This window comes from Salarias fasciatus, chromosome 9, assembly GCF_902148845.1.
Source record: "Salarias fasciatus chromosome 9, fSalaFa1.1, whole genome shotgun sequence".
Classification (NCBI taxonomy): domain Eukaryota; kingdom Metazoa; phylum Chordata; class Actinopteri; order Blenniiformes; family Blenniidae; genus Salarias; species Salarias fasciatus.
Genome location: NC_043753.1, coordinates 21,784,147 through 21,792,345, shown reverse-complemented (window position 1 = coordinate 21,792,345; position 8,199 = coordinate 21,784,147). Strand labels below are relative to the sequence as shown.

The following is an 8,199-nucleotide window of genomic DNA, read 5'->3' as shown; positions in this document are numbered from 1 at the left end:
CGTTATGCAACGGGGTTGTTGACCAACCAGGCGCCGTTGTTTCAGAGTTAAAACTGTTGGCTAACTGCCATTTGGTCAAGTAGCAGCAGGAGGTTTTTCTTGATCACATCCTGCTCGGTGTCCTTCACATTCCCCCGCTCCGCCTCCACCTCCGTCCGGTCTTATCAGACTTCCTTTCGGTAGCCGGCTGATGGAAATATCCTCCACCACAATAACCGATTTAACGTATCCATCACCAATCCCAGAGACGGAGAGGCTAAGCCCCCGATTCACCGCGTTAAAGTCTTCAATCCTCTGACAGTCACTGTCTTTGGGAAAACATGAAGTTAGTAGAATCCAATGCCGACGTTGATCCATCTCTCTCTCTCTGCACAGATGATACTGACGGCCATTTCTATGAGCGCCATCGCCACCAACGGCATGGTTCCAGGTACGATCCCGCCTCGCCAGCACCGTGACAACAGGTGGTGCTTTTAACATGACACGATTCTCTGTGGCTTTCTGCAGCCGGGGGCTTGTACTGTGATCTCCAGATCTCTGGGTCCAGAGGTCGGCGGCGCCGTGGGTCTCTGCTCATACCTGAGGAACGTCGCCGGTTCTAGTACTGATCCTGGTTCTGGTTCCTGGCTGCAGGTTCGGGAACTCGGTGAAGCGGAACCTGGTCATAGGAACCTTGTCGTGGCCGTCGCCATGGGTGATTGTGATCGTCTCCTTCGTCTCATGCTGAGGCGCAGGCCTGCGGAATCTGACCGGCGCTCCCCGCCTGCGGCAGGGCATCTCTCAAGACAGCGACTGGGCCAGCGTCCCGCCGGCCTGTCCCCGTCCTGGTCCAAGTCTCTGGTCAACGTCCTACTCCCCATTCTGGTCCCCGTCTGCTTCCTGTCCCCGGTGCCCATTCTAGTCCCTGGTTCCTGTCCTTGCTCCCCGTTGTGCTCCCTGTTCCTGGTCTGGTCCCTGTCCCTTCTTCATATCCTGGTCTCAGTCCTGGTCTCTATCACGCTCCCCTTCCTGTCCCCTTCCCACTTCGACCATGTCCCCTCCCCGTCCCTGCTTCCTTCCCAGGTCCCCGTCACCTCCTCATCCTGTCTCCTGTCCCTACCCCCCCACTCATGTCTCCTGTCCTGACTCCTGGACTCCAGGAGGACGCTCCGCCACACACCAACATCATGCTGGTCAAAAATCACCTAACAACCTGAAACATCCATAAAACATCCGGCCTCAGTGTATTCAGTAAAGGTGAGGAGAGTGAGCAATACTGGAAGCTGTCACGACCACTGAGTTCTTTCTGAGTTTGTCCACTAATCTTTGTTCTTTTTCATCATTGCAGAATGTCAGAGATGCAGTCCTCCACCACCCTGACCCCAGCCGGCAGCCACCACCAGTAAAGACACTGGTCCAGTCAAGATACTGGTGGTGGCTGCCGCGGAGAGGAAGAGAGTTATCTCTTGGAACACCAGCGAGAGCTCCGGGATCTCTCCCGGGGTGGAAGACAACAATTTAATAGCTGCCAGAACCGATGGCAGCTACTACAGCACAGCGGGGTCCTCACGGTGGAGGGAGAGGTGGTGGAGGTACGTGTTTCCTCAGCTAGCAGCTTCAACCTGACACCAGAAATACAATTCTGACCCTCCTCCTTTTGTTCCTCAGATCCTGGTGCAAACCATGACCAAGGGAGGAGGGAGAGGAGCGGCCCCTCTCCACAGGATCACCCTGAAGGAGCTTAGTTACAGTTTAGTTACTACTGACTGCTTCACTGCCAGAACCGATGGCAGCTGCGGAACACACACAAAGACAACCTGCATCCTGACACTGTGAGACACTGTCTTCTATTTCCATGTCTCATCCACAGGGTGGAGCAATGCCGGTGGTCCTGTGGAGGGAGGCCGCCCTCCACCCTCTGTAGCTGGGGGCCGCCATCGTGGTCACCCATTTAAAGATGGTGGGAAATGAGTTCGGCCCCCAGCTGCATTCATCGAACCACACAAGCTTCCAGGTACTCTTCTCTTCACTGTTTGTGACTGTGTCTGCTTTTCCTTTCTGAGTTGAGACTGATTTCTGCTCTTTGTCTGACAGAAAATGGAGGAACAGAGGACGTCCATCACGGTGGTGGGGGCCGTCCTCAAAGAGGACGAGGAGGGAATCGTGGAGCTCCTCAGTGACGATGGCGAGATCAGAAGGATCAGCGAGGAGCTCTGGAGGCCACACCAGGCCTCCGTGGTGGCTGGTCCCGTCCAGCTTTGTGTGACGATCCAAGGAGGCACAATTACTTCAATAAATTAATTTGATCAACTTCATTTAGTTGTTTTTTTCGCTTTTCTTATCCCAAGAAAGATTTTTACAGTGTGATTATCTCTCTCTCTCTGCACACTGCAAAAAAGGTAGTTCAAGTATAAGATATAACATCTATTAATCTAAGATTTAAAACCTGAAAAACAGTGTCAAGGTAAGAGTCCAAAAGAGTTAAAATAACATGAATCATGCTGGTTTTTAGACGGAAAAATACTTGAAATCAGACTTTATACAGTCCTATAGTGGGAAATATTAAACATGAACAGATTATTATTTAACTGAAATTCCTTTTATTTATTTCAAAGCCAGGTTTAAAATCAAGAAATCAGTAAAAGTAAAATGTACTTGGTAGTAGCTCAGTTCAAGGACAGTGTTGATGTAGGTTGATTTGTTGAAATGAGCGAAATGGCAGAATAACCTTGTGTTGGACCTCCTGTCAGAACTGTAAATATCTGGTAATGGTTATTTGACTACTACACACCTGCTAAGTCTGTGTTTTATTGCTCTTTTCTTGTTAAAACACATCACAAAACTACATTTTAATTATGGGAAAAACTGGATTTTTATGAGAAAGTAATTTTCTGTTATTTTGTCCACCATGTGCATCTGACTGCACATGGTGCCACATGTTTGCCACACTTGTATTATAATCTGAATACATAATATGAAGTTGCAGTTTGGTTTCCAAATATGCATATTAAAGCCTTCCAATGGCATGGCAACAACTTTAGCTGCTGTGTTATGCTTCCATGAAAATGACTCCAAAATGACTCCATCCAGTCATTTGATCTTCATCCACAGATCTACTTCAGCATGAGAATGAAGAGTGAAACACTGAATTAACAGCTTTACTCCTTCAAATGTGGATCGCTCCGTTAGTTTTGGATGATCTAAAATCATATTGGGATCGTGTGAGATGTATGGTGATGTGAAATTTACTGATAAATTACAACAAACAATTGGAAAGATACACAAAGAATATAAACTAGGATAAAATTAAAATGAGTCAAGTTTTATAAAAAAAAATGCAATGTCTGTAAATTGGAAGTAGAAACATTCTTAGATCGAGATCACTGTGGTACATGGAACAAGATGTGTAATCTGCACAGTGATGGAATTGATTCAGTTTGTCTTAAATAAAACCTAGAATTCTGAAAAAAATAAATAAAAAGGATGTGTTTTGTTCAGATCTTTACAAATCTAGTTTTTCGTTTAGTTTTTTGTTTGTTTTTTCCACATGTAACATGTTCAGTTAGTCAACAAAGCCCCATCAGAGGAACATCCCATATTGAATCTTAAATGCAGGTGAAGCTGCAACACTTCCTGCAGCCTGCAGGTGGAGCCATTCAGCTGAAGAGAGGAGTTTAGATCCAGCAGTGTACTAACATTTGACTCTCTCTCTCCTCCAGTCTGTGCTGTCTCTCTACCTCCTGCTGGACGTCTGACTACGGAGCTGAAGTTGGTGTTTTGAAGCCTCTTATACAGTCCATTTCCTATCTGGGCTGGTACACTTTGAGTTCCTCTGAGGGTGGAGAGGGAGGACCATTTCGGACGCGTGTCCACGGCGAATCAATCACTTCCGCAATCTTTCCGTTTGGGTGCGGCGACCCATTTATTTTCCTTTGTGTGTAAATCCACTGTTTACCAAGAGCCAAGCTGGAGCCGGAGAGCTCACACATAAGTTCCATACACGCCGGTCAAACACGATCCCACACGGACACGGTCAAAAGACTGTATGCTGTCCCTCTGGCACACCTGCAGCTCAACACCTGTGTGCTCCTAATATACCTTCACCCCTCCTGCTCCCCCTGGTGGTTAAATTAAAGGGGAAATATTATGCTAGTTTTCAATCACGTCGTATAGGTCTCAGAAGCCCAAAAACATTTTATATTAGTTTGTTTGCGACATAAAAATCCTATGTTTGGAGTTTCAGCGGTCTAAAAGATCGTTCTGACGAGGCCTCCTCAGAACAGGCTGTTTATGAGCCTGCTTCCCGGTATGCACTTGAACGCATCTTTCCACGCCCACTCTTACACACACACACACACACACACACACACACACACACACACACACACATGGTGGGGGCACAGTCAGCGGGAGGAGTTAAATCTGCTTATTTCAGGATAAGCAGACCAAACTCAAACTCGACTGTTTCAGCAGGCATTTTCACAAAATGTGGTGTAGCAAGACAGGGAGGAAACTGACAATTTTCAAATTTGAACATCATAATCAGGCTACGGCAACACATGTTACGTTAACAAACTCTTCACAAAATGAAAAAAGCATAATATGTCCCCTTTAGTGAAATGATTAATGGCTCCTACACACCGGCCCCTAATGCTGTTCATGTCAGGATGACATGACAATTAAAAACATAATTACATAATGGAGCCAAACAAACCATTTCTTTTCAAATAAAGCAATAGATCTTCTCCGATTCAGACAACACACACTAGAAGACAGATTGCACCAGATCTTCCTCTCCCGATCTTCTAGTGTGTGGTGTCGCTCTGGAGCAGAACATGCACTAGATTCTTCATCAGATCAACTCCTCACTCTTCCAAATCTGGCGAAGTCAAACATGACTTTGTGTGGTTTCTCTTCATTCCGATGTCTACATTGATCTTCACTTTTAATAATAAGCGAAGAACTCATTGCCACTGTACATTCATTCATATCGGCTTTGTTGTTTGAGTGCACCCCCCACCCCGACCTGCGTGTGCACGGAGCACAGAGTGTATCTGTCGGAAAGTTTAAATGCTATAGTACAGAAGAGGGACCATAGTTTGACATAATTTTCTTATAATTTGATAATTCAGCTTATTCATGTTTTTTTTTTTTTTTTTTACTTTTGACTCGTGAGTGGAGCAGTAGAAACAAGTTTGTGACAAATACAAGCTACTTAATTTAATAAATATTTTAAATCATTTTTTGGTCCCCAGATTGGAAATTTTAAACCAGAATAAAAACACGTTGTGCTTTGATTCGAAAAAGTTTCATTATATATTCGCTCTGTTGCTCTGAAGGCATGGAGTCCTTGGAAAGTCTTTTTTTTTTCTCCCATTCTTCATGATTGTTTATAATGGAGGTGAATTGGAATTATTGCAGGACTTGCTGAGATGCAGTTGAATGTATTAGATCAGGGTTTGCGTCTGAATGAATGAAATACAGTTCATCCAGGAGAGATACAAATATTGAGGATTAATTACTAACTTTCTGCACTGCTGGGTTTAGGAGCTCTGGCTTTTCTGTTTCATTGTCATATATAATGAATATATTTCACAGACATACATGTCTCCAGCTCTGACAGCTGAGAGGGGATTTTTTTAAGCAGAGCATCAACACTTTGGTGAAGCGGAGCTCTTCAGCCAATCAGGGAGGTTTATTCCGAGGGTGTGGACAGGTCGGCTCTCAGGTGATTGGCTCCTCTCCAGGGCACCACACACAACAGGATTTGCAATTGGAAATATTAAACATGTTCATTATGTACGATCTCCCGAGCGGGTCTGACCGGAAAAAAATCTCTCTGAACACACCACACACAGACCCGAACTCATTTGCATACTCCCGACAATCGGACCTTGTCGACTTCGGTCGGGAGGAGGAGATGGGGCAAAATTGAGCCCGATCATTCCGTATTGTGTGCTGGCCTTTAGACTTAATATGAATCCGTTGGATGCAAGTGAAGCAAGTATTTTGTAAAACTTTGTATTTTAGCCCAATATGAAAACAAAACAAAATAGCATAAATCAGGGGTTTTCAAAGTGTGGAATAGTGAGCCTCCCTAAAGAGAAGTGAAAAGCATGGTGGCCCCCCTTCACCCGCTCACTGTCGGAGTGGGGGGGTTGTGAAACGGTGCTCACTCTCACCGTTGGAGCTGGGGGGGGGGGGGGGGGGGGGGGGCTCACAGAACACACAGCATGGTGCTAAGCCCACATACAGAGGGCAAACTGCGTTTTTTTTTCTTCTTCTTCTTCTTCTTCTTCTTCTTCTTCTTCTTCTCTCTCTTGCTGCGCCTCCCCTGAAGCCCTCTGGCGCCCCCCAGGGGAGGCGCGCCTTTGAAAACCGCAGGCATAAATCATTTCCATTGTTTCCTTTGCCAGTCACTGTGTTGCGTTTGCGTGAACAGCATGCATCTTCTCAGATCACGAGTGCTCATCAAGGACACAGAGGTGTGCTCAATTTATTATAGTGTGCCCTCGCTTTATTATGGTGAGGGAATGCCTTATTTTTCCCGTTGGCTCACTTTATTTAAGCGAGGGAATGCTTTATTTATCCCGTTCCCTCGCTTTATTATAGCGAGGGAACGCTTTAAAGGAATACTCCACCCAAAAAACGATTTGGCCTCATTTTCTACTCACCCTCATGCTGAGAAACACTCTGGAGCACTTTTTTGATGTTTCAAATGCAGTTGGAGATGTTTGGGGACTTTCGTTGTCAACAAACAGGGACCGACAGAGCCCGACAGAAAAAACGGTCCATAAAGTCCACAAAAACGTGCCCATTTTCCTTCATACTACTCGTCCGCTATAATCCAAGTGTCCTGAGCGCGTAACGTCCATAATTAATTATTAACGAGGTAATTTAGTATATTTTAAGAGCCTAAACAGGGCGCTCTCATACAGCTCCATTGCATGTCTGCGCGTGCACCCTGAACTACGGAAGCCGCGGCAGACCAAGCAACACGCTTGTGCCCTTTCAGCAGGACACCGAATTCAAAGCTTTAAAACAGTAGCCAATCACTTTTGTGATTGTCCACAGCTCGGTCACTCACAGCAGAATATAAACAGTGGAACTTCTTCTACGCTTGCTATTTAGAAAAGTAGTCGCTGAATGCGCGCAAGCGTGTTGCTTGGTCTGCTGCGGCTTCCGTAGTTCAGGGTGCGCGCGCAGACATACACTGGAGCAGTATGAAAGCGCACTGTTTAGGCTCTTAAAATATACTAAATTACCTCGTTAAGAATTACTTTTGGACGTTACGCGCTCAGGACACTTGGATTACAGCGGACGAGCAGTATGAAGGAAAATGGGCACGTTTTTGTGGACTTTATGGACCGTTTTTTCTGTCGGGCTCTGTCGGTCCCTGTTTGTTGACAACGAAAGTCCCCAAACATCTCCAACTGCATTTGAAACGTCAAAAAAGTGCTCCAGAGTGTTTCTCAGCATGAGGGTGAGTAGAAAATGAGGCCAAATCGTTATTTGGGTGGAGTATTCCTTTAATAACCTGTGCCCACACTATAGAAGGCATTCCCTCACCAAAATAAAATATTCTACACCCTGACACCTGTGGGCTCCGTAGTTTGATAAGGAAGTGATTTCTTTACACTCAATCTGAGCAAACACGTGTTTGTGCAGATTTCACGGTTCACGTTTCAGTAAATTGCTTAGAGTAATGATGCTTTCAAGTGTTGCTCGGAAAAAAGTCTGAACCATATCATATCGGAAACTTCCCACAAAGGTTTCAGAGCTCAGAGAAAGTAATGGTGCATCCATTCCCATTTATCCTTTAAACCCCACAGGTACTTTCAGTTTCACTGAAATGAGCTTTTTTTTTGTTGTTGTCTTTGAATGTTTCTGATTTCAGTGTGTTCTGTCCTGTTTCATGTATCCATCACTGTGAAACCTTCACATCCATCACATCTGTGACTTTTGTCTTGTTTCTCTCCAGAGAGTTCACATGTGGTGCACCCAAATGTGCAACCTCATTTTGGTAATATTTTTTTTTTATTATTAATGTTCTGACTAAACGCCATAGTATTACTATTTATAGTTTATAAATCCAGTGTTGTGGCATAGAAGTATTTTATGTTTCTAAAATGTGGCCCTGTGTTGTTGTGGGTCACCCACAGTGGGTGAGAAATTGAGAGATTGAAAGCGGAACCTTTGACACTGTGCCTGCCCCGATGC

The 8,199-nt window shown here is 45.1% G+C and overlaps 1 protein-coding gene across 1 annotated transcript in view; it reads right to left on the bottom strand.

Annotated features, from left to right (window-relative positions):
* Nucleotides 1-8,199, bottom strand: part of LOC115394103 (zinc finger protein 45-like) — a 1,173,573-nt gene that overhangs the window by 1,136,803 nt on the left and 28,571 nt on the right. The gene's annotated exons all lie outside the window — the stretch shown is intronic.